Below are 14,086 nucleotides of genomic sequence, written 5' to 3'. Positions count from 1 at the left end.
AAAGAGCGCGCCAAGGAAAAAAATGTTGTTTCCCAAATTGTCAAGAAACGTTCTGTTCAAATTTTGACGAAGGCTCAGTTCGGCTTTGTTTGAACACGCTGGTGATAATGGATGCTTCCTGCAACAGTGGGAACAACACTTCTCGTGAATTTAGACATGTATTTTTCCTTGCAATGATGACTTCTTTCAAGTCCCACAAAACTGGGGACTGCCATGCTTACTGTCTTAGAAGGTGATGACAGTTTTGTATTACATACTCATGCTACAGCAGCATATTCAGGCCTCAGCTGGACCCTTTGAGCTCAATACTACAGAGAAAAAGAGTAAATGATAGTTCCTGCCTGCCACAAACATCTTAGTAAGATCCAGCCTCTCCAGTTGTGCCTACTCGAGAGACAAGGGAAGGGCACATATTATGGGATCTCCTCTGCACATGCTTCTCACAAATTGTTGTACATACAATTTTCACAGATACGTTGCAGTAACTTTTCCTGCAGGAAAGAGAGACCAGGGTGGGTTGCTAGAATGAGAACAGCTCCTGCAGTTTGTCCCTGGTGCTGCATTTCACAAGAGTCCCAGTACACAGCTGTGGCTGAGTGAATTTTCATGGTTCATTTCTCATGGCCCAACAACTGTAATTTGGGCACCCTAGTCTAAGGCATCAGGAGTGACAAGAACAAAAAGATCTGTGCCATGGCAGAGGGATGGAAGAACAATAAGCCACTTCAGTATAAACTGGCAGTATACTTAGTCTACGTGGATGAGTATAAATCCAGATAACAGCAGCAGGGATCTTAACTCATCTACATGGATGAGTATAAATCCAGATAACAGCAGCAGGGATCTTAACTCATCACCAAACTATTACAAAAGGGCAATCTTATTTCCTCTCACCATCTTGTCTAATATTTCATTGTTTGCTCACTTCAGGGCTACTCACATGGGTTTCCAGGTTAGTAGACTAGGAGGGAAAAAAAAAGCTTCCCACAGAATATTGTTGTTGTTGTTGATAAATGAAGAAAGAGAAAAAACTAAGCACAAAGTTATAAGTCACCTGAATGCACTTAAGCCAGATGTAGAATTAAGGAACAGGCACTGACACGCACTCATGAGAAAATACAAAGTTGCTTTAGCCTCTCTTAAAAAGCAATGCTGCAGGGCAGTGGGAGTAAGGGGAGTTTAAAAAATAAAAAGAGAATGGGGGAGGGGGGAGGCTTCTTAACATATAAATCGTAGTGTCAAAATCCTTTTATCTTTTGGCGCCCAAATCTCTCATCTGCCTTAACAACTGCTAAACAAGTCACCAGCAATTCTTTGTGAATTTTTAATTGGTGTTTTCACAACCTTATTCTTGATATTTCTAAGAGAAATTAGCAGATGTTAACAAGAAGAGTTTTGCAGAGAAAAACCTCTCAGATAGGCTAGGGGTGAGCCTGAAAAAGAGCTGCATGTCCTCTACCTTAGCACTGGCTGCAACAAAAACTCCACGCTTTCGGCAGCTTCAGAGTATACTCTCCAGGACTGGAAAAGGTAGGCTGAAATTGCCTACGTTTGTGCGAGCATTAGGTTTTACGTACCAAGTCTGTGAGACTCGGTTAGCAGCATCTGGTCTCTAGTTCGCACATGGCGAGGTCACAGCAAGACAGACGTTTAACCCTTTTCCCTGGTGACAACACAAAACTGTTTTATATCGCTAGAACATGAAGGAAGAAGTGAAAACTTTAAGATGGGTAGTAAGTAGTCTGTAACAGGGTTCCAAAGGCTACATTTTCTGATCTGCCAGAAAGCTCCTTGAAGAGGGAGGTGCTTAGGTATGGAGTTGGAAATAGTTCATCAGATGGGTTGCAAATAGATAGGCAACACTTCCGTTAGTAAATCCTTCAAAAATTGCATTTCATTCAAAAGCCAGGGAACAAAACTTGACAAGATTCACACTTTCATTTCAAAGATGCCAAAAGTGTTTTGTTCAACATTTTTAAAACAAAATTTTCAATTGTCATTGTGCAATGCCATTTTCATTTAAAGGTTGATCTATGTAAGACTAGGAAAGAAAGCTAAACAGTTCAAAACTGAAATAAAACCTTTTGTTTGCAGCTGAATAAAATTGTCCAGGTTGACTCTTAACACAAATTTTCTCATTTTGCTGTTTGACCAAAAGAAGGAAAATATATGGTTTTGCTTGAGCTAACCCAATTTTAAGTCAGTCACTGAAACAAAATATCCATTATTGACCCAACTCGGCTAACGACTAAACCTCCTGTTGCTAGAACATCTTGGGTGCAAGAGAGTTTTAAGAAAAAGGGAGGGTGTGCAGTCAGTACATTTTTGAGGCTGGTGCTTTTTCCAAATACCGTATGGCTGAGCAGAAGTGTGAAAGGAGCCATTAAGCAGTTCACCATGCATGAGCCAGGGCTGGATTATGGCAGCTAGAAACTCGGCTCATCATGTTACTGTTTAAACTTCCCTGTTTCCCACTTTTACATTACAAACTCAAACAGTAAATTCCTCAGGACAGCAAGCAATGTTTTATTTTGTGTCTGGGCAGTATATACGTGGTCTATAGCAAAGGCTCCGCTGTACAAATCTGTACTGCCACAGGAAGAACAATTTTATCTCCCTTCCCTCAATGAAAATACAACTTTAAACAAAAGCAAAATCTTCGTTTTTTTACAAGTTGCACCTTCTAGCTCTCTAAAATGGAAGAGGACGCCCAAGTCTGCACTACTGAAGGCAGACACTATCAACCTGAGCCTGGACACACCTACTAGGTCTTAGAGTGGACTCTGGTCTTAGGAGAGGTAGAACAAAGACCCCAGCAAGAAAGTGTCCTCTTAGTCCGAGTGGGGTGTGGGAATTTCACAGGAGGGTGACTGCTGCTTGTCAGCTGTATCAGGAGCTACAGTGTCATCGCAGGCACACATAGTGCAGGATTAAGTTTCTATCTATCTCCTTTACTAATACATAGTCTCAAGTTGCAAATTATCCTCCCTGGGTCACAACCTTTCCATGAAAGCCCACGACAGGAACATTCAAAGTTGACCACAGGTTGTCATAAAAATAAGCTCTGGGATTGAAGAGGTATAAATCAGCTAAATAATTGGACCTATCTCATTTGGATTTCTTAGGCCTAGCTAGAATCTCTGAAACCACCGAATTTTGCAGAGGTGTTTTGGGCATGGTCAGTGAAAATCTAACTAGATAGGCTGTGATTTTCACCAGGTACCTATCACAGCTGCACCATCAAACCTCACTGAGTAAATCTGATTCTGAACAGTTAGTAATCCCTAAATCAACCAGCTTTCCCTCCCCTCACCCCCTACTCTTATCCAAGCTGTGCCTTAAATGGGCTCAAGAGAACCAAAAATAAATGTATTTGTAAAGTTTTTCTTCTTTTTCTTCATGCCAGATTGAGAGGAGGGAAAAAAAAGCATCCTGAAATATGAAAGAGCCTTTCTGTTTCTTACACATCTGTAGCTTATTAAGAAGACTATCATAACTGAAGGCACTCTGACCAAGCAACGCCAGGTTTCCTCTGGTAGGGCATGAGTAGCCTGTGGTATCAGAGGTTGACAAGATGCCAGGAATCACCAGCAAACCGGCAGCAAGAGTAGTAGCCAGCATGGTGTGAAGTGTGCTCTTCGGTGCAAACGCTCCTGGAGGACTGAGAAATTGCCCAAGAAGTCCAAGTCATTTGAAGAGATTGTGGTATGTTAGAACCCACAGAAAAATGTTTCTCCAATGCATTATTTATTGCTTTTCTGTATTTATATAATACCCAGCTTCCTGAGAGTAATTTGTTTTGGATTGTGTAACACTGGGCAGAACATCAAACGTATGTTAATCAGTGGTAATAAAACACTAAGTTTTATGGTCACTGAGGTATTAAATATTGCTAATAAATTACAGGGCTAGCATTTTAAATGAGCTATAATTTGGAGAAGAGCAGTAACACCATGTCTGAAAGCATTAATTGTCATTGCCCGACTTCCTAATTATAAAGAGTTTCAAATATGTTTTTAAACCAATATATCACTCTCTGTTATGCATGCAATGAAATACAGCTGCATTTGAAAAGCTTCAATAGTGCTAAGTACTTCACCCCTTCAAAGCACTCTACGGACATGAAAACACAGTACCTCTGTGAAACAGTTAATTATTACTATCCCCATTTTGTACACGGGGGAAGCAGAAGTGCAGAGAGGTTAAAAGTCTCCACTGAGACCACCCAGCTTGTCAGAGGCAGGGTTTGCATCAACAGGGGACACATACTCTCCAGTCTCACAGCGCAAGGAACAGGCAGTACTCCCTTTCCACAGACACAGCCCGACTGTGCAGCGGCAGCAATCCAGTCATAGCAATGGCATCCTGTCCCCACATTGTGTTTCTTCTTCTTGTGGACTGGCAGGGACTGGAAGAAGCAAGAGGCACTGATCTTTTCCTGGGATAATTCATAGAGAGGGAAATGGTGTTGTGTATGACAGTTTCTTCTGCTTTCCACGTGCTAGGACACATTTTAAAAGTAACATTTTTGTGAACTGCTGTCCTATCCGTTCACCATGGGATTGCATCGTCCCAACCTCCAGGACAAGTCATGCCTGTCACTTGAAATGACATTGCTGGTGCAGCACATGACGCATGTGGCACACAGGAACACCGCGGTGTTTTCCGGCATGCTGGTATAAGCATAAAGCCCAGATGGATCTGACAACTGTTCTGCTGCGGGCTTTTCTTAACTGAGGAGTGAGTCGTGCTCACTCCTCATGCACGCCATGAGTCGTGCTGGCAGGTGTGCTGCTAGTGAGGTGATCCAGGCGGTCTGGAATGGGCCTTGTACAGGGGTCACAAGACATTACCCTTAAACCAGGTAACAGCCCCACTAGTGGGATGGTCCTTACGGAGAATTGCACGAGGGTCAGGTTTCAAAGCAAAGCACTTTAGGAAAGCGAGAGCTGGGGAAGCCTGCCACACCCTTTCAAAAAACAGGGCTTACACTCATCTGCAGAGGACTGCTAGCCAAAAGGGCCGCAGACAGGCCACACACAGTAGGTTTGAGGAGCCTGGCAGCACTCAAGGATGAACACTGTTTGGCCTTTGCCTTCCATTCACCTTGTTTTAGCCCCGCTCCCTCTCAGTATGGAAAATATGAGCCATCTTTCTTCTATTACTGTCCATTAAATTATCCCCAAGCAGGCCCAACAAACAAGCCTCGTGCTGAAGTGCCCTCATCTGTACCCATGCCTCGAGCCTGCAGGGCACTTTCAGACAGCTCCAGGCACTTCGTTGCTGCTCACCAGACCATATGTTTTGAGGCAAGAGAGCACAAGAACAGCTAGCCCTGACTCACCTGTAAGACACAGGGGCTACAATCAAACATGCAATGTGACAGCAAGTCTGCAGGTGGGGAATGGCTCACATAACCCAGGATGGCTGTGTCTCATCCAGCATGGCCACGTCTGGGTGAGGGTGGGAGGACAGCTCGTGCTTGCCAACACAGCCCCCCTGGGAGCTGTAGGACGGGTTTGCTCTGCCGAGCTGCCTGCTGCACCCCTTCGGGCTGCTCCGCCAGCCCTGCTGCTCCTGCAGCTCTGCTACCTCCCTCCAAAACATGGAGGGGCACACAGCCCGGCTGTACATCCAGGTAGCTCCCTGCTCACCGCAGAGGGGGAGAGCAAGCCCTCACCTCACCCAGGGTTGGGCATTGGGTCCTGGTGTGGTGTAGGAGGCCACCGGCCCTGGCAGAAAACCTCTTGCTGATGTGGCAGGGCAATGAAAAGGCTGAATGCCGAGCCTGCGCTGCAGGGTTTCCAACGAGGCACGCAGAGCATAAGGACATGGTATTTGGCAGCAGGAGCCTGCTCCTCTGCTTTGTGGGCTCTTTGCTGGCTGCCTTGTGCCTCCTGACGCAGGCGCACTGCGTGTGGCACAGCCCAGACCGCCCTGGGGGCACCGAGGGGGCCCACTGGCCCCAGTGTCCCCTCCCTGGCACTGCCATTAATAACAGCGCTCCCGCTGCTCCAGGGCTCTGGTGCCACCACAGGGTGACCTGTCAAGGAGTCTGGCCTGCGGGATGAAGCAAAAGGACACAGCTAAAAAAGACATCTTTACTCCAGCAAGGCACTTGCTTTGCTGCCAAAAAAGAAAATTATTTAATTTCTCAGGACAAAAGGGAGCTGAAAATTGGGATGGGAAGAAAGACAGAACAGAAATAATGCAAATCAAAGCACATTGAGACATTTCACAATAGTATAGTAAGAAAGCATGAAGAGCATTCACAAACACGCAGGCACAGCCATCAGACGTGTCCCAGCCTCAAAATCAGAGATGACACAAAAATTGCATTTAAGGAAGAAACATTTATCAAATGAGGAGTTAGGTGGAAACTTCTGTGAGGGAAGATCCCTAAGCTTCCTTCAGAAAAGATATGCAAGCTCCTAAGATGTTTCCAATTTTTTTTCCTAGCCCTCTTATCTCCTGTTCCTTGCACAGACTTATTAAAGAAAATACAGCCTAGTATGTTGGTTTATAGTACTCTGAGCAATTCTGACACTAATGATCAATGGGGCCATGTGTCGAAAGATTATATTTTTAGTTTTAAAACCCATTTAAAGTAATGAAGAAGTTGTAGTCCATCCTGCCCTGTATTTCCCTGATCTTTTAACTGCTGATGACCATTGTATACTCTGTTAAAACACTGGCACCCACTTGGAAAAGTTCTGCAGGTGTTTCTTGCAAAGTCCTCCTCGGTTTTCTTGTGCAGCCAGAGCAGTGAACAGGATACGGACTCAGGTCGTAGTAACTGGGCTTGGATTTACAACAACGAATTCGAATGCTTTCCCAGAAGGCTGCAGCCTCAGCTGCACTACACAGCTGAACAGTAGTAGAGCACATCTGATTGCAAACAACTTAAAGCAGGGCATGAGCAATGCTTTGCTATCCATGTATCCTGCCAGCATGGGCAAGACCTAAAATCTTTGGGTAGCTTCTTCTGTCTGGTGGTCTGTTGCTTGCTCACTTGTGGCTGGATCTGCCGCTTCTCAGCTCAAAGAGACTTCAGAGGAACAGGGTCGGAGTGTGGTAGGGTAGCAAAATAAAGCCCATTGAATGCTCTGCTTGGGCTTGTGCTTACTGCCGTATTGACAGTGAGTCTAGTCATAGGCACAGAAACTGCCCTAGCAAACCAGCTTCATTTGAAGGGTCCTCACAGGCATGTGTTTCCTTGAATATTAAAATCCTGAAGATATTTTTCTCCCATAGGCCACCCTAAAACATATTTATTAAAGCTGATTTTGGAAACTACAAAACACATCAGTTCCACTACAGACCAGAACCACTTCCACATCAAAGCAATCCAATTCTTTTGCCAGATTCATAAAGTCTCAATTCTTATCCCTCCTGAAAACCAAAACACCACAAATATTTACTTTTCTGTCCAACACACACCTCGTTTCCTGCTCGAGTATTGCAGGCAACACCACTTTAGTCATGCAGCAAACAGACACGACTTCCTTTTTGCTCCCTCCCTCTTGCTCTCCCTTTGGTCCCTCTGGCTCCAGATTCAAGCATATCCAGCCATTTCACTTGCTCTCTTGCTGCCAAAAACTGCACATAAAATTCCTCTCTCATTCAGTCCGACCTGTTTCTCCTGAGTGGAATAGAAAGCGCCGAAGGGCCACTGAGGATGGGACTTTAGTACCTCTACCATTGGACACCATTAGTGACCTTGCCTCTGATGTTAACTGTTGTGAACAGAAGACACAGAAACAGTAAAATAATTTTGTCATGCTACTATGTAAGTCCCCTACCAAAAATTGATACTGCTGTTTTATAGCAAGCTCCGTAACCATCCTACATCACTCCTCAGCAGTTGGGGAACTGACATTGGGATCAAATTTGAACTGCCCCATAATTCAAAATGTACTTTGAAATGTTCAAGTCCAGCTCCCTACTCTTCTGATCTCAAAAGAAGAGGAGATGCATTTGGGCTTCTCTTTTCATAGCATTTTCTCTTGGCTTTGCACAGATTATTTCATTCATTTCTTGAATATTTATCTGGTCCCATTCTGGAAATACTTAAGACAGGCTTTCTGTCCATCCATTTTGTTCTCTTCACTACATGTCCTCACTAGATAATTGAGTGTCCACTGCTGGTTCAAACACTCCTGAAGAACTAAAGATGGAACTGCTTGAAACTTTCACTGTATACTCCAAGGGGACACACACACCTGTATATTTCAGTAATATGCCTGTATTTCTTGCAGCCTAAGACAAGGCTTGCAACTAGCAAGGATTAACCAACAATGCTTAAAAGCATACATGCATACTCCAAAATGGTGGCTATTAGAGATTTAATCAGAAATAATTTGAGAAGGAGAATCCCACATTTGGATTATTTATCACAAGGTGGGAGTTGGACTCAATGATCCATATGGGTCCCTTCCAACTCGAGATATTCTATGAAGTCATAAGAAAACTAGACTGTCAAATGTAAGAAGAGAAAGTTTTGGGAGTTTTCCCGTGATTATTGTTGTGAGGAAACCTTCTTGGTATCCACATGTTCAGCTTTTCTGTCCCACTTTATCCACAGTTCTCAGACAGTGCTAGTCTGTGCCATGCCCTAAAGGAGAAAAGTGCCAAAACCAGCACTGTAAAGCACGCAAATGCCTGAATAAAAATACTATAAGGATAAGAAAGCTATATTGGATTAATTTTAGTCTAATTTGAAATGTAGAGAGGTGCAAGGAGGAAAGAGAAACAGCTTTATCTAAAGTATTTATATGATCCCCAATACTGGAGCATCTTAATTCTTTACAATCTCTAATGTATTTATGCTAACAGTGCACTTGCGAGGGAGGGAAGTATTATCTTCTGCATTTTACAGATGAGGAACAGGGATTCAGGTTCTTAAAAATTATTTAGGAGTCAAACTCTCACTATTTCAGCTGAAGTTGGGTTCCTAAGTACTTCTGAAATCACAGTCCAAAGCAGATACAATATGCACAAGTAACCATGGGGTTAGGGACCTAACATCCTCTGAACTCAGCCACCCAGATGCCATGCAGAGCATGAAGTACGAGTCCCTCAGCACACTGCTCCCTACCCAGTTCTGCACTCCCTGTTCCTGCAGATGATTACTCCTGGTGCTGTGTTGTTCCTCTTCCTTGTCCCTGATGAAAATCGTCCTGCTCCCTTCAGACTGTGTCGCCAGTTCGTCAAGATCATTTGGACTCCAAAGCTCGTCTCTGAAGCACTTGGCTTACTGTCATTGCGGTAAGGACTCTCTCTACTCCATCACCTAACTGCCTGCTGTTAGTAATGAAAGCCATCAAGCAGAACGAGACTCATCTCAAATCTCAGCTATGCTTTAAATATTCTTTCATTTGACAGGGAACTGATCAACATTCCCTGAGAAAGTTTTGCCCACATTCGTTCATAGCATCATCTTGAGGCAATGACATTTATGCCCCCAAGAATGTCAAACACCTTACTAAAGTCAAGGTAAATTCAAATGGTTGTTCCTCTTACAAGGCATGTTATCTGGACTTAAGAGGAAATCAGATCAGTTTGACGTGATTTTGAGACAGAGCATGAGTAAACCTATGCTGTGCAAGCACTTATGGACCAGAAGAAGTTAACAGAGGAAGTCTATAGTAATAACAATGGGAGTCAACATCTGGGGACCCTAAATAGTCCCTGTCTTCTCCTAGAAATAGAAAAAAAAGTTTCTGAAGAACATTCACGTTGCTGCTTTCTCCCATAATTTGTTGACCTATGGTCAAATATATATACCTTCTCTTGTAATTCAGCCACAGACAAATCATTTATTTTTCCCAGGCCTTAATCCCTTTGTACTCTACAATCAAGCTAATACCTGCCTTTCAGGATTGCTAAGTAAGGCTTTGGTATTCTCCATTCAGTGTTTACAATAACTTCACGAAAGACATCCGGTAAAACTACTCTTTTTTTAATATCTGGGAGCAAAGTCACTCAAATGTAGACGCAACATGTCACTAAAATTACTCTTAAGGGAAGATTGATAATCTGCCTACTAAGTTACTCTACCTTCCTTCAGTATGTGCCATTCCGTTCAGTCTCTGGCATGCTCAACGCACATCGTGCAGATGTGCTTGTAGAAATGAATTTTTTCCATATTCAGTTCATTAGACCTAGGCAAACTGTTTTCTACTTTGGTCTTAGATTTTTGCTTTCCTCCACTGGTTCTGATGGCTCTCACACAGACTGCAGCGACAAAACTGTCAGCAGTTTGTAAGGCGGCCAAACCCTTTCAGATGTTGTGTACAAGTTTCAGAGCTGTTTTCAGATTTACTTCCTTTCTTGTTTCCTTGCAGATAAACCTTTGATGCCACTGAGTAGATTTGGACATCAGATACACAATCAGCATGTGGGACAATTTCCCTGCAAACTGGCCACATTCAGTCATGACTACTCTGTTGGATCTCCAGAGATCAAAATGAAATGCATCCAAAGCCTGTATTGTTTTTCTACGCCCTAGACTGTTACAGCAAAGTAGTCTTGGAGTCAAACTTCCTTAAAGTTGACAGGACACCAGACTAAGTCATCTGGGCACCAGACTGCATCCAGCTCCACTAGCTGGAGAAGAAGACGACAAATCTTTTTAATTTATCATAGGAGAGATTAAAAGGTGCTGATCAAAGTGTAAGCACTATCATCATTGTCTGGACTACTATGAATATTTCACTTAAGCTGCCACTCACTGGCACCTGAATATAACTCCTTTTTATTTCCTCTCTCTGAATACGCCTGCTCTATGCAATACACAAAAAGCAGAATTTGTACCAGGCCATAGGGTCTTTTGATTTATTTTTTGGTTTGATTTTTTTGTAAGAATACTAATTTAGAGAGTGGAGAGTTACAGCCTGTGTTTCTTACAGTCAATGGACAGGGGCTTCCTCTTTGCTCCAGTGCACTTTTTGGCCCATGCTCTTGCTTGGCAGGCAGGAGGGATTGGGAGATGCTCTGCTTTCAGGGCAGTGAGGAGGCTTGGCTCCCTCAAAGAGAAACCGCTACAGTCTGGGCCAGGACACATCCTACAGGAGGCCCTCACTGCCCTCCTGGCTGGAGGCAGTGGTGGAAGAGAGAAGGTCTACAGGGAGGAAAGGGAGGGGAAACCCTTTAATCACCCAAGCAAGAAGCAGTAAGGGCTATGGGGAATGGGATATCATGTCTTTACTGACTGTAGCTATTTTTCTTTAGTGATATGAACATATGTATGGCAAACACCATAAAGTATAGAGCAGAGACTGGAACAGCAAAGTGCTGTGCAAGGTATAGACAGGTGCAGTTCCTGTAGGAGACAGAAGGCTCAAGCCTGCAATCCCCGGTAGGACTCCAACAGGAGCACACAGTCAGGTGTAAGGAAGGCCAGGATGTTCAGGAAGCTTTCTTTATACCAGGCATAAAATAGAGAAGCAGATATAGCTGAGATTTGGGTATAAAGGCTTGACCTTCCCATGATCTTCTGTACTCTCATAGTTATTTCCAGCTCTTCAAGTTATTGCGCATCAAGAAGAAAAGCAGGTGCAACGATACAACAGCCAGAGCCACAACTAGAACAAAGCCTCAAAGAGGGAAGAGCTGGACCAGCATCTTCATGAGGAGTGGCTTTGAAGGGGGAAATATTTAAGCCACCTCATTTTGAAACTAGTTTCTCTCGGTTTGTTTGAAACATTTTACTAGCTTGAGAGATTCCTCGATTCCTGGGTTAAGAGGTTAGCAAAATTTACTCCAGCTTTCTTTTTTTATAATACAGCAGCGTGACATGAGAAACTGAGAACAAATCTTCTATAATTATGACAGGGAACCTCCTCAAACTCGTCAGGTTTTAAAAGCAAATATATGTTTAAGCACAATCACAGTATTTCAGGAAAATTTTAAAAGCTTTAATCAGAAGGAAAAGGTAAAGGCACTTTTATTTCAGGTGTAGTTCAAGCATCATCCATCTTCCTTCCCTTCCATAAAGGCAAACATTCTCAAGTTACCAGTTTTGAAAGATTTTTCCAAGTCTCCATTTTCCTTGGAGCTTAACGCTGTCTTTAATCAAGACTTCCTCCAGAAGCTCTACAGCTTATTCTACAGTCCTTTTAATCAGCATTATTTCTAGCTGTTCACTTTTCCATCCTTAGTAGTAGAAAGCAAGAATTATTTTCAAATTTATGATTGCATCAAAAATAATTTTAATTTTATATTATTTCTTTTTTTCATGCCAACTCAGTTAAATATTCCTAGCAAATACTGTAACCAAAGTTCAGCTACTAAGACTCTTTCCAGGAGGAAAGCTCTTCCAGTTCCTTTGCTGTAAGGATTTGTGGACAGGATTTTTTAGAAGGGAAAAAAAATTAACTCCTGAACCAGCTCCAGGTTGAAACTTAGTGATAGCTCTCTGGGAAATAGCAGTCAAAAACTCAAGGTTCCGAATAAACTAAAAAAGCATATAAATCCTACACACATTTGTTTAAGGGTAAATAAAATTAAATTGGTATAAGCTCCAGGAAAGGGAGCAAGAAACAGATGCGTTGAGTGCCTGGTAGAAATATTTGAAATACTATGAAACTTGTCCTAAGTTAATAAAACAGAGGAGTTTCTACAGTAAAGTGTCAGGGAAGTTTAATCATGACAAGTACAGTAGAATAAAGATAAACTATAAGCAATGCTGAATACAAAAAATGAGCAACGAGAGTGTTTGAAGCTACTTATGGTGAGGACAAGAGGTGGCCTCCCACGCCGCAGCCCCTGCGCCTGCCCTGAGCAGGTTGTCCTGTTTCAGAGCTGCATCTCAGAGGGACTGGAGTGAAACACCCTCCTGCCTCGTACCTGCAGCCCCATCCTGCTGAGGCTGCTGCCACAGTTTTCAGAGGTAGACAAGCCCTCATTAACCCTTTCCAGGCTGCTGCTGCCCTTCTGAATAAACCTATTATGAGCAGAGAAAATTGCATTTTTTTCCTGGACTCACTTTTAAATACTGTTAGTAAATTCAGTAATGTCTTGAGGATATTAAAACAATAACCAGTTGGAGACATGATAGTGATTTCCTGCTGTGCCTTCCTCTTCAGGAATCGTCAGCTGCTGACAATATTAATTCACTTGCTAATGTGGAAAAGACAATGTAGAGCCTTTTAAACAGATTTTTGAGCAAAACTGTGCGGAACACAGAAGGTATTTATGAAAATTAGAGTTTGGGGTGAATTTAGAGAAAAATCAGTGTGGAATCCCCACCAACAGCAGCTGTACATGGTCAGGCTGATAGACAAATTAGCGAGCTGGGGAGACTGTGTTTCCTAGAAGTAAAGTATAGCATCTTCCTCCTGTTCAGATAGGAAGAAAAGCTGAAAAGAGTTCAGCTGTCTTGTTTGGTCGTATCCATGCACTGTTACTTTTTTGTGTTACAACAGGAATATGTTACTCAAATATGAAGGAACACACCAAAATAATTGACAGATAACAAAGGGCAAGGAAGAATAAAACATACAAAGAGGTTTAGAAGAACGGTGTATGTTTTCTATCCTAAATGTCACTTATATCAAAACACAAGGAGATTTCAGAAAAGGATCTGAAGGACAGACAGGTGACGGAAGGGTTCAAGGAAAGTTTCCTGAATTTAAGTGATGGCCAGGGTACGTACAGGGAGGAGGAAGCAAAACAAATAGGGAAGATGACAAGCACAATCTGGTGATAGCTGTTGTCATGAAGCTGGGCTGAGTGGGTTCATGAGGCAGATTTTCTGAGGAGACAGTGAAGAAAGAGCTGCAGATCAAGGAAAGACTGAAGTGGAGGGAAGCAATGGCTGAGGTCACTTAAGAGAGCAGACAGCAGAGAGAGGATGCTGAGAGTGACAAAAAAGTGATAGACATTAACGGATTGGAGGTCTCAAGAGGGCAGGGTGAGGCAAGGGGCAGAGGGTAAATATGCTTTGTTGAAAGAAATGGAGAGGTGAGAGAGAAAGCGGTGCTCAAACGGATCAGAGAAGGACCAGTGTTTTGGGAAAACAGGAGCAAGGCTCTTTCAATGAGTGGGAGTGCTGCTCTGGGCTTGTAAGTCAAGTGAGGGGGTG

The 14,086-nt window shown here is 43.1% G+C and overlaps 1 protein-coding gene across 1 annotated transcript in view; it reads right to left on the bottom strand.

Annotated features, from left to right (window-relative positions):
• The window catches only part of RPL34 (ribosomal protein L34), a 182,607-nt gene that overhangs the window by 70,348 nt on the left and 98,173 nt on the right, over positions 1-14,086 (bottom strand). The window lies entirely within an intron of this gene.

Source organism: Nyctibius grandis, chromosome 6, assembly GCF_013368605.1.
Source record: "Nyctibius grandis isolate bNycGra1 chromosome 6, bNycGra1.pri, whole genome shotgun sequence".
In the NCBI taxonomy this organism is placed as follows: domain Eukaryota; kingdom Metazoa; phylum Chordata; class Aves; order Nyctibiiformes; family Nyctibiidae; genus Nyctibius; species Nyctibius grandis.
The sequence above is the reverse complement of the archived record's forward strand: the minus strand, read 5'-3'. Positions and strand labels throughout refer to the sequence as shown.